General features: G+C 43.2%; 1 protein-coding gene across 3 annotated transcripts in view; it reads left to right on the forward strand.

Annotated features, from left to right (window-relative positions):
• Nucleotides 1-17,453, forward strand: part of Tbx15 (T-box 15) — a 113,913-nt gene that overhangs the window by 24,464 nt on the left and 71,996 nt on the right. Inside the window, exon 2 of one of the 3 annotated variants that reach the window (XM_006501280.4) lies at nucleotides 10,252-10,319. The exons of the other annotated variants lie outside the window; for them this stretch is intronic. The gene's annotated coding sequence lies outside the window, so the exon portion shown is untranslated. The remainder of the gene's footprint in view (nucleotides 1-10,251; nucleotides 10,320-17,453) is intronic. 3 annotated transcript variants of the gene reach the window in all.

Raw genomic sequence — 17,453 nt, forward strand, 5'->3', positions numbered from 1 at the left:
AAAGCTTTAGCTTAATGGTTGACATTTCTTCCGCATGAGTTGACAATAGTTGGTGACTTTAGTGATTAGCACGAGTATGCAGTGCCTGAAAATTGTAATCTATGAGCAGCCAGCCAGTGTGCACTTCCGTACCTCTCCCTAGGAGTTGGCTCCTCCCCCCATTTAGAGTCCGTGAGGAGAAGCAGTACAGAGCCCGAGTATGTGCAGTAAATAGACTTAAGCAGAACTGAGAGCCGTTGCTACTCAGTATTCCACTGAGACAAAAGCCAGAACATGATGCGCTCGAAGGGAGAAAGTTGGGGTGCCCAAGGATGGAGGCTCATGGCTGCCGTGCAGTAGGTAGAAGGTAGGGCTGCAGCAGTCAGGCTAACCAACTCCCCAAAGAACTCAGCTCGGAGGGGAAAGAGTGGGTGTCTGGAGGCAGGGAAGTAGACTAACACTAGAGTTCTCTGGTTAGTTTCTGCAACTCAGAGTCCTCAGAAGGCTCTAGCCCTTGCCAAATACGAAATGGGAAGATGGACTCTTTCTTCGACAGCCATATTTTTATGGGACTCCAGGATTACAATAATTAGTTGAGGGCATAGTCATTTTGGACTATTGTGCTGTTTGGTTGAGTTAGGAGATTAGAGCTAGAACAAGTATGTGTGTATGTTTCTCTCTGTGTGTATGTGTGTGTTTCTATGTGTGTCTGTGTTTGTGTGTGGTTCTGTGTGTGTGACTGTGTTTGTCTGTGTGTGTATGTGTGTGTGCATGTTTGTGTGTGTGTGTATGTGTGTGTACATGCACATGTATGAGAGAGAAATGAGAGGAAGAGAAGGGAAAAGAGAAGAGGCAGAGGAGGAGGAGGAGGAGGCCAGGAAGGAATTAAGGGGTAACTTTAAGATTCACTATATATATATATATGTGTGTGTGTGTGTGTGTGTGTGTGTGTTATGTGTGTGTGTGTGTGTGTGTGTGTGTGTGTTTTGCCTGCATGTATGTCTGTGTACCACATGTATGCAATGTCAATTGGAGGTCAGAAGAGACCACTGGATCACCTGGAACCAGACTCACCTCGTGAGTGTGGGATGCTAACCCTAGTCCTCCAGGAGGATAGCCACTGCTTTTGAATGCTGAGCCACCTCTCCAACACCAAGAGATTAACTGAGAGGAAGACCTGAAAGTGAGGGGAAAAGAGCATGTGGAATGGAACTCCTGTGCTCTGAAAGAGCAGCAAGTGTTCCTAACCATTGAGCCATATCCAGGCCCCTAACCGTTCGTTTATCTCACTTACCAGCTAGTCCTCAGAGGGGGAAAAAAATCATTGTTTCTTCATTGTACAGACCGGGAAATTGAGGTTCAAAAGATTCAACATACAGCTGTACAACTCCAGTTTCCTCTAATCCAGCTGGCTAGAGTCTGATTTGAGCTGTTCCTGTTGCCAGTATCCATAGAACTGCCCTCTTCTGTTTCCTTTGGAGACTTTGGGTTTTGTTTTGTTTTGTTTTTGTTTTTGTTTTTGTTTTCTGAGACAGGGTTTCTCTGTGTAGTCCTGGTTGTCCTGGAACTTTCTGTGTAGACCAGGTTGGTCTCGACCTCTCAGAGATCCTCCTGCCTCTGCCTCCCGAGTGCTGGGATTAAAGCCAGACCACAGTCTGGCTGAGACGATTTTTAACTGCTTTAGGGAGAACATTTTGAGCTTGCTGCCTGTTATACCCCAAACCGATCATTAATCATTGTAAGAGCTTATTTATACTTTTAGGTCTCTGGCCCTTTGTTAGTCCTTCCTGTCTTCAGGTGGCTTTAATGGCACCCACTCTAGAGGGCTCCAGTGACAGCAGTGTCAGTGGAGTTTCTAGTTCATGATCTTTGGAATGAGACATGTTCAGTTTTCTTGCTGCGCTCTGATTTTTTTTTTTTTTTGACTGTACAGAACAGACTTCTCAAGTCTGAAGGGTAGTGGCTACATATTGAATTCAACCTAAAGCCTCCCCATTCTAAATCCCCTCCTGCAGGGAGATTCAGGACAACCAACTGCTCTGTTTTACCCATTCCGCTTCTCCACTCACAACGGGATGCATGGAGTCTCATTGGTAATTGATTCAAAATGGAACAGCTTAGGAAAGTATCAGTTGCAGCGACAGGCAGTTCCCGAGCTCCTAAGTACTGCTGATTTTCTCAAAGTCAGCAATCACAGCTGAAATCCCTTTGCCATGGATTGAATTTACAAAGGAAGAGATTCTGATTTCCACAGTGGCTTCCTTTTAATGCCGGAGGATTAGGAAACTGCCTTGAGGACCCACTGCGAGTACACCCACTCTTCCAGTAGGCTTTACCGTTAACCTCTCAGTGGCTGCTCTGATTCGCTTGTTTGTAACAGCTCTATCTGGAGCAGTCGTGTTTGCTCTGAGGTCTGTTACTCTCAGGAATCGTCATCCAGATAAACACCTACATTCACAGGTCACCTCTCCTGCTTTAAAACTGGATGAGATGCCAGTATGTAGTCAGGAACTTATCAGAGAGCTTCTTTACGTTCTTCCCTTTTTTTTGTCCACCTGTTCACTGTCTGTCCATCCCTTTCCCTCCCTTCCCTCCCACTCCATGTAACTTTCCTCTCTTAGAGAGCCAGATGTCTCCAACAGGGATTTGGAGAAAATCTACACCCATTTACCTCCCTGATTTCCATATATATAATGCAGTTTTTGGCTGTTTAATTGTGCAGTCTGTTACATTCCTGTCTGCTGTGCCCAAGGACAGAAAAGGAGCCTTTACAAGCTGAAATGAGCAAGATGTCAAAGTCCGTCTCTGTTTTCTAGCTTTGCTTTTTCCCTGCCAGCCCTGCTCCACACTCGCAACTCATCTGTGGGATTTGATAATTCTCGAGGCAACACGAGCTTGGGAAGCTCCAGGTCTATTTCCTTTCTCAAGGAACACTAAGACCCTTGACTGTCCAAGTTGAAATAGAGATTGTGCAAGATGTGTCACTTGCCTGATTTTGGTCATTCCATCTCTCCTCTAGCATTCAGAACTGCATGCCTGGTTTAAATGCAGGGGACATCAGATGCTCTCTGGTCCTTCTGTCCATTATCCAGATTAGACTGTGACATCACAGAGATTTAAGGCCTCTTTGTGATATTCTGACTGGGTGGTAGGTACTGCTGAAGGGGCTGCCTGCATATGCAAGGCCAATCTGAGCAGATAGTAAACTAAACATGCACGAGTGTGTGTGTGTGTGTGTGTGTGTGTGTGTGTGTGTGTGTGTGTAAGGCTGGAGTGGTGAGGGGCGTTATGGAGATCTGGGTGTTATGCTCCTCAGCCTGTGTGGGTGAATTGGTTCCGGATGTTAACATTTTTTTCCTTGGGGCTTGACTACATTCTTCTTTTTCTTTGCCTGTCTGTTTTTCTGCCCACATTGTGGGGCCTCAGCAGCTGGGTAGCTCATTGCTTGTGAGTATTGAGATTTCTTTTTCCTGGCATTGAGTGGGGACCAAACCCATGGCCTTGTGCTTGCTAGGCAGACACTCTACCTTCAAGCCAAGTCTCCAATCCTACTAGTGAGTATTGAGAATGGAAGGTATATTTTTTCACAAAGGTAAGTTTTGGGATATGCACATAGTGCATACAGACATTAGAATTTCTACCTGGATTCTTTTCTGGATTTTTTTTTTTCCATGTCAACTCTATAGTACTTTGGAGCCTCACCTGGGTAGTTGCATATAGAATATTCTGGAAAGAAAACAAGCTTTCACACTCTACGAGCACTGGCTAGTGAGAAAAACCAGGACATAACAGGCAGGCTATTATAGGCTAGACCCAGAGGGTGTGCATTAAAGCCTTGTGAGCCAGACCATGTTACTTGGGAGGTAGAACCTTTGTTAGTTGGGGCCTAATTGGAGGAAGTTAGGTCATTGGGGGCTTGTTTAGAGGGCCTAGGCTCCTTCCTTCCTCTCTACTTCCTGCTTGTCAGGAGGTAAACAGCTTTTGTATGTCATGTCCTCCCTTGAGTGATGTTCTTCTTCAGCACAGGCTCAGAAATGACACAGCCCCGAGACTCCTGAAACTGTGAGTCAAAATAACATTTTAATCCTGTAAGTTGTCACAGAAGCTGACCCACACAGAAGGTAAGCAGACGGCGCCCTGTACAGCATAGAAAGGAGGGATTGGAGGCTAGGAGGTTCGTATTTGAACCTAATTCCATCTCTGAAGCTTTGGGCAGGTGACCTAGTTACTCTATGTCTCAGTTACAGGCACACACAAGGAGAACAGTAGTGCCCTCTGCAAGGCTCTTGCAATAGTTAAATGCGATAGGTTTTAAGTTCTTGGTATAGTGCCTAGTGCGCACAAATCATGTATTGCTCCAAATTTTACTTTTGGTAAAGGGGAAAACTTGGAAACTGTTGGGTGTCTATGTGAGACTGTTGGACACAGGAGGCTCTACACTCCCCTCCCAACCCCTCTGCACACTCTCTGCAGTCCTTCCTCCTCCCTTGCTGTCTCTTTCCCTTCCTGGTGGCATTCCTGTCATCCTTTCTGTTTAGAATGCATTTCTCCGTTAGTGTTGTTTTTGAAGAAAGTTCATCCTCCTTCCAACTCTCATCTTAAGCTCCCAAGATACAGGCACATTTCAAGTTGGAAAAGGGTAATTGATATTATTGTGATGTTAGTAGACATGATGTACAAGCACAGCTTCCATGCATGGGCCCTACCATAGAAGGAGGAGGACTTGGATGCCACTAATTTGTCTTTACTTGGTGTCTGCTGCAGGGTGCTCTCTTTTAGAGGCGGCTGCAGGATTTCCTCTCAGCATGGTGCCATTGTGCTTCTGGGACTTAGTGGTGACAAGGAATCCCAGCTAAATAATCTCTGGCTTTTACAGGGATACTTAAGACCATATGAAGGTGGGTGTCTGCCTATGCCTATCTCTGTAAGAAACTATCTCTGAGCAAGCTCCTATCCTGAATCATTTTATCTTCACAGAATACTTTCAGACTGAACACTGCACATGTGTGTGTGTGTGTGTGTGTGTGTGTGTGTGTGTGTGTGTGTGTATTTGCCCTATTAAACTCATTACCTCAGTCTTTTAGGCAATTGCTGTATGTACCCAAGGAGATAGTTTTTGTGGTCTCTCTGCTCTGTGAACATTTTTGAACACATGTAAATACATATAAACACCCACATAGTACTTTTCCTTGATCTTTACCCACAATATGGAACTGGTCATATAGAACAAGTAAAGTAGAACAAGACTGAGGCAGGAGGATTATAAATTCCAAGTCAGTCTGGGCTACATAGTGAGACCTTTCTCCATAAAATAAAAATCAATGAATTAATCAAACACACAAACACTCCCCCACATTCTCAAAATCAATATTTTAAAAGAAGACTTATTTGTTTATTTTATGCATGCGAACACACTGTCACTCTCTTCAGACATTGGATTCCATTACAGATGGTTGTGAGCCACCATGTGGTTGCTGGTAATTGAACTCAGGACCTCTGGAAGAGCAGTGCTCTTAACTGCTGAGCCATCTCTACAGACTCGAATCAATACTTTGTAACGGACACTGTCTTACCTATCTTTGCATTCTTGTGAACAAAATTCCCAAAACAGAATTGGCACTTGTCCAACTTCGATGATGGGCTTTGTAAGCAATTAAGACACTGTAAGTATGGCTTCATGATGGCCTAGCATGGCATATCTGCCACTCATTTCTAGGTATGACATCTGAACTCTGAACTCTGGAATCTGATTCTGTAATGGGGATGAGAACACTGGATTTGAGTAAGGAAAAAAGCTTATTTAATTATATTATTGACAAGGCATTTCTGTAGCCCAAAACTGCCCCTTGCATGTAGAGCTTTGTGCTGGATTTTGTTTTGCCTGAAATAGTGGTAATATTTAGAGGCATGATTAGTTTTAAGGGAGTTTCTTTTTCTTTTTCTCTTTTTCTTTTCTTTTCTCTTCCTTCTCTCCTTCCTTCCTTCCTTCCTTCCTTTCTTCCTTCCTTCCTTCCGTTCTCTCTCTCTCTCTCTCTCTCTCTCTCTCTCTCTCTTTCTTTCTTTCTTTCTTTCTTTCTTTGCTGGTGTCACTTTTTGTTTGTTTTTTTCTTTATTCACTTTACACCCCGATCCTGCCTCTTCCCACAGTCCCTCTTCCATACCCCTTCCCTTTTTCCTCTGAGAGGGTAGAGGCCCCCGTGAGTATACCCCAACCTTGGCACACCAAGTCTCTGCAGGGCTAGGCACATCTTCTCCCACTGAACCCAGATAAGGCAGCCCAGAAGGGGAAAATATTCTATAGACAGACAACAGCTTTAGGGACAGCCCCTGCTTCAGTTGTTCGGGACTCATATGAAGAACAAGTTGTACATCTGCCACATATATGCAGGAGGACGGGGGCTAGGTCTGGCCCATGTATGTTCTTTGATTGGTGGTTCAGTCTCTGAAAGCCCCAAGGGTTCAGATAGTTGACTCTGTTGCTCTTCCTGTGGAGTTCCTATCCCCTTCAGGGCCCTCAATCCTTCCCCCAACTCTTCTATTAAGAGTCCCCAAGCTCCACCCACTGTTTGGCTGCGGGTTTCTACATCTGTCAGAGTCAGCTCCTGGGTGTTTGAGGGAGTTTCTTTGTCTTACCGTTCTTTATAGGTTTGAGGCTTTGTGTCCACAGCAGTCTATGTTTCTGTCTACCAAAGGAGAAGAAATGAAATAAAAGGAGACTCAAACAAAACCATATCTGCAAATGAAAGATAAATTACACATCCTTGAGAAAATGGGACTGGGTTGAGATCAGCCAGAGCCATAGGAATTTTTCTGGCTTGTCCTTCCCTTGAGTTGTGAGGATATGCAGGTGAAGTGACAGGAGGTCTCAGCCTCATGATGGGGGAGAGGGCAGGTTGTCAGGAGAGGAAAGGAGGAAGCTCTGAAATACAAGTCTCTGAGCACGCTGGAGGGCTTAAAAATACAAGGCAGCTGTGCCACAGCATGGTTCAGACAGTAGCCATAAGCAGGGACGGGGAGACATGTGTACCAGGTAACTTTTGGTCCTGTTATATATGCAAATCCCTTAGTACTGCCCTGGGCTTGACTAAGGTAACAAGGAAAGAAAGAGCATGACTTTTCTATTTCCTTGTGTCCTGTGTATCTTCTGACCATTTTACCTATTGTTTGTCACTCGGGCTTGCTGTGTGGGTAAAAAAAGGCTTCCACACTTGTTTGGACTCTGCTACTATACCCACATGGGTGGTGCATTACCAGGGCTGATCCAGTACCGCTGAAGATTGTGAAGAAATGGTGGCTTTTGACCATTGCCGTGTATTTGAAACACTTTAGACTGGAAACAGCTGGTAAGAGCCCAAATGTGAAGCTTGCAAGGCAGCCTGACGGACAGAGCTTGGGACAGCTCTTGTCTTAAGCTCAAAAGAATTCAATGTACTTTTCCTACAAACAAGAAGGATGGCCAAGTCTTAGATTTTTTTCTCCCTACTTGAGTATCTTTAATCTTGAATCATGCAGATACTACTTAAAGAGCCATTTGCAGGCTCCTCATGATTAATGCCCTACAGACTTCATGGAATGGAAATGTCTTGGTAATTGGGGAGGGATATACAATTTCAACACAGTGATTTTTCAGTATCCTCTTTACTGGGTGACTATGGCCTTCTTAGGAGGGAAGCACATGGTAACTCCCCAAGATCTAGTTCTCAACCACCACAAATTCCATCTGCAAGTGTCTAGAGAGTGGAGCACTGCAGATGCTCAGGTTTATTGTCTATAACAATTTGGAAATTCCCATTCATTGTTTGGCAGCCTGATTCATAATTAAACTATAGGCTTTCTTTTAGGTCTGTCAGAGACTAGAAGGTAAGGATGAATCTCCATAGTGTAACTCTAGAAACCTGCTGTATTAAAGTCAGCACACAGACTGTGTTGTCTGTTGGGTAAGGGAGATGGGATGACTTGGAGCCTTAGGACTTAGGGAAAAGCTTTTTCCTTAAGCTGCCTGAACTATATAGGAAATGAGTAATTTGTCCAGGATGCTAAGTACTTTGAGATATGTATTCAAAAGAAAGGTTCTCTGGCTGCTATGCCAATTGCCTTTTGTAACCAAGATCTCGTTCATAACCTATGGTGTCTACCATGTATTGGCAATATATTGTAGCCATTCTATCCCAGAAAATCCCCAAGACTGACCTTCTAATCCCAGTGGCATTTATGATTTTCAAAGCTCAACATGCTTGATGCTCAAAGTAGAGTTCAAAGTCTGAAAGGAGTCTGGATAAATGGGCAAACTTCCCCTGCCTTCATCAGGGGTGTGGTCAACACAAACTGTAATCGAGCACCCATACCATGTGCACTTCTGTGAATGAGCACGTGACACCAACACTCTGTTTCGAAAGCCCAAATCAGAACTTCAAACTAGTTTCCATGCCAAGAGTTCCCAAGCTTGCCCTTCATCCAGCAATTCAGCAAGGCAGTTTTTTAAAAAATTGTAAGTGTAAAATATATTTACACCAATCCTTCAGCTAATCTGAGCAGTCTCCATGAATATAACTGTATTTTATTTTTATTGATGGGATTTATAGATATTACCAGAGCTCACTGTTTGTAGTATATTTTTTTCATCAAATGTGTACGAATAATTTTTTGGGTGACAAAATAATTTTCTATGCAAAAGGGACATATGTTACCTTTAGGTGGTGTCCTAGGGAAGCAGGATGACAGACAAACATTTTCAATGTTGAAGGAATTGCAAATACATGCTTGAATTCTCATAAATGTATTACAAGTTGTATCTTTCTACAATGAGTTACATGTTTTAGTTCAGGCTGTAAAACTACGTACACTTGATTTAACTTTTACCTCCCATTTTGCTTAGCCCTCAGATTCTGTATTTTTCTGCTTGAAATTAAAAACACCTCATCTCAGGAGATTTCTTTCTTTCTTTCTTTCTTTCTTTCTTTCTTTCTTTCTTTCTTTCTTTCTTTCTTCCTTCCTTCCTTCCTTCCTTCCTTCCTTCCTTCCTTCCTTCCTTCCTTTCTTCCTTCCTTCCTTCCTTCCTTCTTTCTCTCTTTCTCTCTTTCTCTCTTTCTTTCTTTTTCTGGAGTTCTTTTTAAAAAAGTTTATTTATTTATTCACTTTACATCCCAACATCAGCCCCTCTTTCCTCCAGGTACATCTCATGCAGACTTTCCCTCTATCCTCACCCCCAGCACATCACGTCACTGCAGTACTAGGCAAATTCTCTCAGGAGATTTCTTAAAGAGAAATTAAAATACTTTTATTGAGGCCCCCTCCTACAGTAGCTCATAAGTCATGACTAAAGAAAATCTCCAAGTCCATTTTCAGAGGAGAATATTGAAAGGAGTTCATGAAGAAGAGTGTTAGATATGTACTAGAAGGAGAAATCTGGCAGCTGTGGAGTTACTTCCCTTATCTGAGTAGAAAGTCTCCATTATTACAGAGAACAATGATGAGCTATCTTTCAGGGTGTACAAAAACCTAATGGCCTTCCACAGCAGCAGTAGGCTCTAGTATTTATTACCATCTTTCAAATAGTTAAAAAAAGCTGCCATCAAATGCTAACCATGAAAACTACCAGAGGCTCTCTGAATGGAGCCTGTCGTCCACCTCCAACACCACATGTATGTATTGTCTGTCTTCTTATGTCTTGGAGCATTTGAAAATAAACTTGAGGTATCATGCCTTTTCACTACTAAGAACTTGACTCAAGTAGTCTTAATTTTTTTTCTTACCAAAATGCAACATCATCATCACATATGATAGATACAATTTATACTTATGTCTTAATATCATCTTAGTTGGTCCATAGTCAGTCAGATCTCCCTGATTTATTGAGAAACTGCAACACTCTCATTGACCACAACAGTTTTTCTCTGACAAGCCCACACAGTTTTATAAACCACATCACTGCACTCAGCAAGGGTCTGTATTAAGTTCATTACTTAATGTGGCTGGAGGGTATGTTATCCCTCCCATGAGTACTCTTTCCAGGGTGTTCAAATGGAGTATGAAGGCTGACTGGACAGTCCTTAGGTAATTTGTTGGGAAGCTCAGTTTGTTTGCTGTTGAATGTCACTGCTTCTGAGGAATGCCTGAGAGGACATGGCTGCAACATGCATGTGTCACTAGAGTATACTGGAATCCAAAATTCTAAGACTATGGTAGAAGTTCTGCCAGTAACCCAAACAGATATCATAGCTTGAGAACATGTGTTCTCACAGCAAGTCAAAAAATTACTTTTTGTTTTAATAGGAATGATTTGTGGCCATTGAACTAACATGGAACAGTGAGCACGTTCTGATTACAGGATCCCTTGACAGGTAAAGCACAGCGTTTTCTGTTTGTGGCAGATGCATCTTGTTATTTAACAGAGGTCATGGAAAATGAACCTTGTTCAGGATCTTAACAGCTACAACAGAATACCATGCTGGAAGTGAAGTTACATTAGAGTTAAATTTAATTTTATGCAGTTTAACTCAGGAAGCTTTGCCCAATATATGTAACTCTCAGGCTATTTAGGTCTGAACGAGGTACCAAGTGGAACACACTTGTTAAAGAACAACCCTTGATTTGTCTCTTCTTTTGTCAGTGACACTCACTGTGTGTCATTAGTTTGGCTGATGGATTGGATTCCCTGAGTGGATAGACTAGTAATTGGTTTGATAAACTAGAGTTACATTGATTATAAAAATATTGCCTAATTATGTTGCTACTTTACAGGTCACATCTATAATTTTTACACAGTGTTCCTACTACTGTGAAATCCACAGTAACCACCAATTAATTGAGTTATTTTAGTCCTCCAGTTTTGCAATTATTCAATTAGATGCTCGACTAACTCAAAACAATGCCAACAAGCATGTTGATTAGTATCCAGTTATAAAAATTAGTTCTAAGAGCTTGCACATTCCTTAACAATTAAGTGTACTGCATGGTGAGTCCTTGTACCTTGATCTTGAGTATGACTGGATGTGAAGTTCAAAACTGCAAGCATCATAGTGTCAACTCTTTTTTTCTGGGTGGTACTTTGTGATGGTATTAGAACATGCACATTTATGTCAAGACCCGTCACTAAGTCTTTTCTTTCCTATACATTGGGAGTTTATATACTTCATCTATCTCTAGTCTTCATATTACCCTTGGCTTGTAATAAATGCTCAATAAATGTGTGTGGCAAGACATGCATTCATCATATTTTGACTTTTGCTCCTGCTGGGTTATCATAGTAACCACTTCGATTGATCCAACTGCCTGAAAAATTAAGACAAATTGTTGGCTTTCTAGCAAAAAGATCACTTGTGTAATACTGCTAATATTTCATGTTTGGGTTGCAGTTTGTTTTCTCAAAGTACTGTCTGTTCTAGAATGGAAAAATCACATTAAAAGTTGCATTTCAGGCCATAAAAATGATGGTCATATTATCTTAGATATGTGGAAACAAATGAGGACAACTTGTTCAAGGTCACAGTCAGGTGGATGGGCAAATTCCTTTCCTGCTAAGACTGTCAATCTCCCTTCCTTACTCTGGATCATGGCGGGGAGGGAGGTTAACGGTTATGCCCCAGCAACTAGAATACTGTTTTTTTGCTTGAGGCCCTCTGAGTGTTCAGCCGGTTTCCCTTAGTTATATGGGCTCTGATCCAACTCTAGGCCTGCAATGTTGTGGTACTCTTGTAGAGCAGTGTTCTCCAGACTTTTCAAGGAGCCAGTGTGTCTGAGCCTGGAGTGTTTCTCTTGGTGCTGCTGCCTGTAGTTTGAGGAGTTTCTGTTCTGTCTCTTTTATCAAATCCCTATGAGATGACAATGGTCATTAAGTAGCTCCTAGTTGGGAGGGGCCTCTGCTGACCTCCAAATCTTCGGAACCAACATCTGAGTAGCAAATGCCTTCACAGAATGTCCCTGAAAGACAGAGTCAAAGCCTTGAATCACACGATGGTCCTGTTTCTCTGAATGGACTAGTGCTGCCTCTGTACCGTAGATTACCATGGCTTCTAGGCTTCTGCTTTCTACCAGACTGTGATACTAATAGTTATTATGTATCTTTGCTTTAATTATAAACTTAACAATTAAGATCACTTGCATATGCATTAAAATTACGTCTGAGGAGAAAGGTCAGTGGCTAAAGCATTTCATGCATGTGTAAAGAACAAGTTCAGATACTCAAAGCCCAGGGCAACCAGATGGAGCAGCACATAACTGGAATCCCAGTACTCCTGTGGCAGGATAGGAAGTGGAGACAGAGGAATACTTGGAAGCTCATAGGCTAGCTAACTGGTTTACACAATGATGAACAATGAGAGACCTGTCTCAAACAAGGTGGAAGGTGAGGATTACACACACACAATCACACACACACACACTCCAACAGACCCAACTCCTGTTCTTAGACTCCCGGCTTATCATCTCCGAATAACTACTAGCTTTTCTCGACTTCAGAAGAAGTGTTGACTTTATAAATCCTCACGTTAACAATACATGCGAGCGACCTCGTGCATATATGTATGTGTGAGGTATTCATAAACCCCACAAAGATCGTGCCATGAGACATGTAGTGATCTAAATATCATGGCTTTCCTTTTGAGCTGCTGCACTGAAGATTGTTAAGAGCCACACAGGCAGGTCCCCTCTTTCCTGTAATTTAAAGTCACAGAGGCATTATGTCCCATGGACCTACCGTATCTCATCTCAAGCTTATTTTAATGAGCCTTTCGGGTGTTTTAAATAAAGCTCCACAGTTACCTTTGGGTACTCTTGTGTTGGCATTCATGCAATAAATTCGAGAAGATTAATTGTGTGGCTGAAGTTATGACATTTAACATTTTGATGGATATTCCAGATCACTCTCTGAGTGGCATGCCAATCGATGCTTCTGCCCATTGTGTATGACAATCTATCTCTCTACTGCTGCCAACATTGCGGTAAAAAAAGTTGCATCTTTGCTGGTTAATATTCGTGCCTTTCAAAAGTGCTTTGCAAATTGATTTTTTTTTTTTTTTTTTTTTTTGGTCACAGACCTTCAGTTCTTCCACCAGCTTTCTATTTTTTTTCCCAGCTATGGAGCTTAAGTTTATAGATGTCCAGGGCAATTCCTTCTTGCCTTTAAACTGTTTAATGTCGCCCAGGCTTCCCTGCTCCTCTATTTATTACCAATCATGACTTTAACATATTCTTTTAGGATCCTGGGGTGCAAGTCTTCATTGCCAGAGGCTGTCAAGGTGTCGAGTAAATAAGAAGTGGCAGCAACCATTTCTTATTAGCAAGGAAGAGAATAAAAGGCATGTCACTCAGAGGGTTTGAGTGAGTGCAACTTTGGTTCAATTATCTTCAGATGTTTAAAATCAAGGCTGTTTCCAGACCATTTCAAAGGACGGCAGGGCGGCCTGCTGAGAGACCTGTGTGAAATGAACACCCCGTTACAACTAATTAGTGTTACTGTTTTCCTTGCAGTTGGGGGTGAGAGGAAATACGTGAAGGGTGTTTATCCCTTCCTGTACTCGGAAAGAATTGCAACTGCTGGAGCCTGGAGGGGAACCCAGACAATGACTGCCACCGGCTCTGGCCACCCCACTCCAAAGAATGGCCGTGACAGTTATGAGCCACACTGTGTCTGACCCAGTGCTTGTGGCCCCTGTGACCCAGGCACATAGGCATCCACTCATTCTGTAAGAGGCCCAAGACAAGCAGCCCATTCAGTCAAGTCAACGAGTATTTTCTGGACGTTTCCTTCATATAACCGAATAAGCAGAAGTCTCTGCTTTAACGGTTTTAAAGTTTAGATGATAATTCGGTAGTTCTTTGGAGTTACGGAGAGTTTTTGATGACAGTAGTAAGAACATAAGGTGGACTTGAATTGTGACTCTGTCCCTTACGAGTTCACAAAACGTGGACACTTTTATTCCCTATAACATCAATTCTCTTATTTGTTCTAAGAAGTTAGTAAGTGCGATGGTGCACATTTTTAAATCCCAGTATCTGGGAGGCAGAGGCAGGAAGAGTCAGATTTTTGTTAGTAGGAGGCCAGCCTGGTCTACCCAGTGAATTCCTGGGCAGCCAGGGCTATAGAGAGAGACTTGTCTCGAAAAAAAAATAATAATGAAGTCATCACAGTGTAAAAATCACTGGTATCATGTAGTCATGATTCCTTAGAAAAACTCATGCAACACTCATGAGTCAGATGCCAAAGCATGGATCAAGGTTGGAAATGGATAAGAGATGGGGAGGTCAGAGTTAGGTCTCTTAGTAGTGACAAGCCTCGAGTTCTTACTGCTTGTTGATCTAGTTACCAATTCCAGTGCTTCAAAACACTCACCAGGTCAGAACGATCATTCTGTTTGCCCGTAATTCTGTGGTGAGGCATTCAGGATGCAGCAGGATGGTTTCCCTGTGCTCTGAGGTACCACAAACCTCCTCAGTGGTGCCTCCAATGTGTGACAGGAACAGTAACAGCAGGTGTATGTCTTTCATATCAGTGTTGGGCTGCCCCCTCTGTTCTCCATGTAGTTTCTGTATGCTGTTAGGTTAGACTTTCCAACCATAGGCTAACTTGGCGCATCTTCCTCTTATCTCTTTTCTGGAAAGCTTTAGTCTTCATGGAACGAAAGGCCTAATAAGAACAAGTTCTGCTTCTGAGGTCTACCTTCCTAACTGTGTAATAATAATTGCTGAATTTACACAGATAACATGTACATGTTTACGGATGCCTGGAGATTATCCCTGGCCTCGACCATACAAATTTGCTTTGATGTTTCAATGTGTTCCATGCCCCTACCATGCAGAGCCATAGAGAGAGAAGAGCCTTACAGCTTGGGATTTCTATTTTATGGGACGGTGAAGACTGTAGTTTAGCACATGCCACAGTCCTTTCTGAGAGTCCTTTGGGATGACGCACCTGTACTTCACACCTGATGAAGAGCCTTAGCCATTCTTCTTTTGCCTGTATGGATGACTCCAGGGGCCTTGGGACAAAGAACCCCAGCCATTTGAGTATATGAGAATACTGGTACTTGCTTCTGGCCACTTTGACTAGACATTCATCAAGGACAGAGAGACAACCTTCCCCTTCCTTCCACGCTTCTGCCAGAGCTCAGATAAAGACACCACGCCCCATGTGCCATGAGGCAGTTACTAGAGAAGCTAAGCATCTGAGTTGTAAATACTGAATGTGACTTTATTCTGATATCTGGCCTTTCTCCATACACTGAAACAAAGATCCTTTGCCCTATAGAAGACAGATATCTTTTTAAAAAAAATTAATTCATTTTTTTACACTCCATATTCCACTCCCTGCCCCTGTTCCCCCGAAGACAGACATCTTATCCCAGATAATGAGTGCCGTGTAGACAGGGAGACTGATCTGTACCACAGTCATGGTCTTCAGTTCCAGCAGAGAAAACAAATCACATGTTCATCTTAGCAGTGACTCCTTTGCTCATTCAACAAGCAGAATTCTAGGTGCTGGAAGGGATAAGGGTGAGTAAGCGTGGACCTTGCTCTTTAGAAGATAACACATATTCAGATAAATAAAATATAGGATGATGAGTATCCTGTCAGGTTGTGGACAGAAGCTAGGAAAATGACCTGATTTAGTCAAGCAGAGCTGAAATGTAATTTTTTCATCCCCTGAATCCTACTTAGTTCTCCACCTTAGGGACAGGACGAAGCTGGACTCAGGAGGCAACCATTTTCCTACTGTCCCTTTAGCCCAGAGGAATGGCTATCCCTACTTTTCCCTCTGTCCTTTTCTGCTACCGCTGCTTGCAGATCCCTGCCTGGGACATCTCTGTGCTGATGACAGCAGAAGTAACAAATTGCTCCTCTCTCACACCAACAGGCTGTTTTGGGTGACATCCAGGATGATTAGATTGCACTCCTAGTCATTGCTGCGTAGACCAGACCTCAGATTGTGCCCTCCCTCCTCCCTTCAAGGAGCATTTGGGATGACGGAGCTGGGGTGACCACTTGTCCTTGTTCCTTACACCCACTCAGCTTCAGAATATGCAGCCACAATCCTGAGAGAAACTGCCAGCCCACCTACTTGTCTGCTTGGGAGACTGAGTTATCTCATTTAAATTACAGCCTTGTGCTGTCTGCTTGGCACACCTTAGAAGTCCTCCCCTTCTTTCTTCACCGTGGCCTCTTGGTCTACCTACCACACTGTGCAAACTTTGAAACATCTTGGGATTAGCTTTCTTTTCTAGCATCCTGGGAAGGCGGTGGCTGTGAACCGGAAGAAAGTGGGTCACCAAGTCTGGCATCTCAAATCATTTACTTGAAAACATGGAAGATGGGGGCACTCAGGGAGATGCCTCAGCGGGGGGGGGGGGGGAGTGTTTTCTGTGAAAGCATAATGACCCGACTTCATATCCTGAGCACCCATAGAAACAGCTGTGTGTGTTGTGAGCTTCTGTAATCCCAGTGCTGGGATATGGAGATAGGAGGCTCCCGGGGGCTTGCTGGCTAGCCAGTCTGGCCATTCAGTATGCTCCAGGTCCACTGAGAAAATGTGTGGCGAGAAATAGAGGAAGACACCCAAAATTGATCTGTGAGCTCTTTGTATGTGCATACATAGCACCCATCCACACCCACACATTCATACCTTCCCCCCGCCCCCCCCCCCAGATGTTGAAACAAGAACTGGTGTCAAGGGTGATGTGCTGCAGGTGTGCTTCAGGTCTGCTTCATATCCAGTTGTTTCCATTCAGCTGCGAAAAAAATGCACAGAGCTCTTGAAACCAGAGCTTCATGGGTGCGAATCAGATGAAACTTGAACTGAGTGGAAGGTGGTAAGTTTCTCAGTGCAAGCCTAGTGGGTGGACTTGGGCAGAAAGTCACGTTGAAGCCATAAACACAGCAAGATGGAGAGGCTGCCAAATGCAGAGGCAGAAATAGCTGAGGGTCCCCCATCCTGCCTCTCTCAGATCCCAGGCTCCTGCCAGACACGTTCCCTTGCACAGGTGTCCCTCTTTCTCTTTGTTTCTTTCACTCCAAGCTTCCTCTGGCTCCAGGGACTCTTCAGCCACCATATAGGATTATAATTGTTTTGCCAGTCTCCAAGCTGCTGGACCGTTTTTGTTTGTTTGTTTGTTTTTGTTTTTTTGTTTTGTTTTTTGTTTTTTTGGTTTTTTGTTTTTTTGAGTACAAGAGAGAGTGAGAGAAGCCAGCCTCTACAGAGAGCGTCTCTTTCTGGGGAAGTTACAGAAAACACACCTCTTTATTGCGCCCCTAGACAACATTCTGCAGGTGTCTGTGCAAGCAGGAGAAACTGGCTCCTAACTCCAGTTTCAATCATATATATATTTTAGATGTGTTGACTTTATTATAGATCTGTGTGTTCCTTCTGGCTTTGCATTCAGAGTCTATCAATTTCTTATTCAGGCTCTATGCAGCTCTCACTGTGCTGAATTCATTCACGATTTCAGAATGATGAATTATTGGGCTGTAGTGGAACTGACATT

This window comes from Mus musculus, chromosome 3 (genome assembly GCF_000001635.26).
Source record: "Mus musculus strain C57BL/6J chromosome 3, GRCm38.p6 C57BL/6J".
Lineage (NCBI taxonomy): Eukaryota > Metazoa > Chordata > Mammalia > Rodentia > Muridae > Mus > Mus musculus.